This window comes from Zingiber officinale, chromosome 10A (genome assembly GCF_018446385.1).
Source record: "Zingiber officinale cultivar Zhangliang chromosome 10A, Zo_v1.1, whole genome shotgun sequence".
NCBI classification, from domain to species: Eukaryota; Viridiplantae; Streptophyta; class Magnoliopsida; order Zingiberales; family Zingiberaceae; genus Zingiber; species Zingiber officinale.
This window is the reverse complement of record NC_056004.1, coordinates 44,484,767-44,487,819: the sequence shown is the minus strand read 5'-3', so window position 1 is coordinate 44,487,819 and position 3,053 is coordinate 44,484,767. Positions and strand designations below refer to the sequence as shown.

Below are 3,053 nucleotides of genomic sequence, written 5' to 3'. Positions count from 1 at the left end.
TCCACTACAACGAAGAAAACAAATCCACGAAGTAGTGTGAAAATCTGCAGCGGAAAACAAAAGCAGCAAACCCAAAGGTTCGACATAAAGTCCACAATACAAACCCACAATACAAGTATATAAGACGCAAAAGCAGAATAAATCCGACAAAGAGACTGGAATATCTCCCGACGGCCTCAACACGAAAAATAGTAACAACGGGGTGAGTTCAAAGAACTCCGCAGGTAAACCAATAGACATGTACAACAATATATATCCACCAGTAATAGCCTAAGGTACAGTCTCCTAAACCATGGGATCAAGAGTACAGTTCTCTAACCATCTGACCTACGGTATAGTCTCTAACAGAATATGATGTCATAAATAAAGTAACATAGGCGTAAAATGCGATCTATAGCAAGAATAATAAGAAAATGCATAATCGAAATAAAGTACTCACTGCGAGGCTTGTCGACTATAAACATACAGATAAAGATAGTCGAGCAGCATATAACTGTCATGTCGATCGTACGATCACCAAAATACATCATCATAATTAATGCGATCATGCGTATGATGCAAATGACGTGGTCACCCGGCCGATCGAATCTCACTGATGGTGAGACCGCGTGGGGGTGACAGCTCTGTCCTCAGAGCGAGAGTGGACGGGATGCCGGAGTACACCTATCCTCCAACCTCAACTATAGGAGGGAGCGCTCATCTCCCGGTCACAATGACGGGGAGGGACCCGGTGTGCTACGCCGCCATCACACTACCCATGGTGGAGCCTCCGGTGAGCACCAGGGCAACCTACACACCACATGCCTACCCGTACGATGGTCGCGTGGTGTGCGGTCGATGTGGCCGGCAGCTCAACAATAATGGAGTCGTCGATCGCCCAGCATGCAATCATGCGAGTATGGTCATACATGAACATATCCTCCTCCATATGTGTAGATGCCAAGGATAAACACATATATAACAAGGATAATAAACAACATAAATCTAAAGACATCACATATAACATGATGTATTAACTAATCCAGTATACATGTAAAGCAACTAATCCAATAGAGTAGAGCACTATAGGTATGCATCTCTATGATCATATATACACATGGCAAGAGATATAATATCCAATCCTGAAGTAAAGCAACTAGCAGATGAAGCATGTGATAGGTATCAACTAGCTAAAACCAGGGAAGAAATGATCTACTATCTACCACTAGTAAATATATATAAGCTACACATATCATAAGACATTATCAAAAGATAAGTCAAAGGGTACCCGCCTCAAATAGGAGGTACAATCCAGCAATCCAAGGCCGAGACGCCTGTCTCGAATCAGAGTCCTGTGTCAAACAAACAATATATATTTTATTTAGCTAAATCCAAAGGAATAGCTAAATAAAATCCCTAAAACTAAATTAGGGCAAAACCCTAATTCATACAATCTCAACCTACCTAATTAAATCTAACGGTCAATTAGGATTAGTTACCTAATCCCTAATCACCAATAGGTTAGAAATCTAAACTTAGATTAAATCTAATAGTTAACTAGGGTTAAATGTCTTAACCCTAATTATTCCATTAGATTAATCTAGGCAAGTAAATCTAGTCACAATCAATAAAATCCTTAATTCAAATGTACACATCATGTATCAACTTATCATGGATTAATCCAATGCATTCCTAATCCAATACATAAATCAAATTCATCTAGAACAAGATCATCAAACTAATATCCAATTTCAATACCTCATGTACTCAAAATTCACTATGATCTACAACTAAGATCATTTATCCTAACTAATCATAACCAAAAACATACCTAATTCTACACACTGCTGTTGATAGCTGGAACCAGAAGAGCTACTAGATGAGGTGGCTGTCGTAACCAATGGAAACCCCACAGAAACAGGACCTCAATTCACTGCCCTGGTTGTAGATCTACAGCAGGGATTGTTGCTGCCAGTAACAGGATGAATTGCTGGATCAAGAACTCACAGCATTCAATTTGAAATCCACAAAACAGATCCTCCCTGGAATCAATCGGATCAGGCAATGAATCAAACCGGAATTCATTAATCAATTAGGATTGAAGATCATAGATCAAAGAGGAGATCAAACCATGGAACCATAGATCAAACAACACCGAAATCTTACCTCCACCGAGTGTCTCCAGAAGGTATCACCCCATCCGACTCAACTTGAGGATACACGGTTCACTCTGTGAACAACTCAAGAAGGAGGAAACGAAGGTCAATCGGCCGGAGATAACCAAAATCAAGCCCTAATCTAGTGAAATCCGGCGATGTAGAAAGAAAGGAATTGGAATCACCGACTGCTAGGGCACGAGTTGAAGGAAATCTAGAGAAAAAGGAGGGAAGAAGGACCAAGAATGTCGCTTACCCTCGAAGCCCTAAGGCATCATCCACGCCAGCGATCGGTGAACCTGGATCGATCCAGCGGCATCGACAGTTGGCTCAAGGAGACGAGATCCTACCGCTTGCTAATCGACGGGGAGAAAGAAACCAGCTAGCTCCTATCCTCCAAGCTCCGAGACCCGATCTGCGCCGGCGACACCGAGAAGATGAGGGAAGAGTCGCCGATCACCCGGAACAGACCGCTCGAGGAATAGAGAAGAAGAGTCAGGAAGAAGAGGAGCTCGGGTTCGGCGATAGGTTTAGGGAAAAGAAATAAGAAAAGAAAAGTATTTATATTAAAACTTTTCCTCACTTAAACGGGTATTCCAAACAGGCTTTATCCGTGTCCGAAATTGATCCCCTCAAAACCCGTCGTACGAACTCCGAAAAATTCCCAGAAAATTTTTAAAAATTCTGGAAAAATTTTATAAGGCTATTTCCAAATAACCCTATTTATTTAAATTTTCCGAGATCTCACACTCCAAGCTTGGCTTGGCCGACCCCTTGCTTGGGCTCCAAGCAAGGATATGGCCAGCCCTTAAGCTTGGTTAAGAAGTTGGGCTTTGGGTAGATATAAGGCTTTATAAATAAGAGGCTACAACAGTAATCGAGAGGAGGAATTAGTTTTGGTCTCCCAATGAGCTTGAG

General features: G+C 41.8%; 1 long non-coding RNA gene across 1 annotated transcript; it reads right to left on the bottom strand.

Moving 5' to 3' along the window:
- Positions 1-1,157: 1,157 nt before the first annotated feature.
- On the bottom strand, positions 1,158-2,653 carry LOC122027410. Its single transcript, XR_006124407.1, has 4 exons — positions 2,392-2,653; positions 2,146-2,209; positions 1,811-2,021; positions 1,158-1,331 (listed from the first exon to the last, which is right to left on the bottom strand). It is a non-coding gene; the product is annotated as an uncharacterized LOC122027410 (long non-coding RNA).
- Between the last annotated feature and the right edge of the window lie 400 nt (positions 2,654-3,053).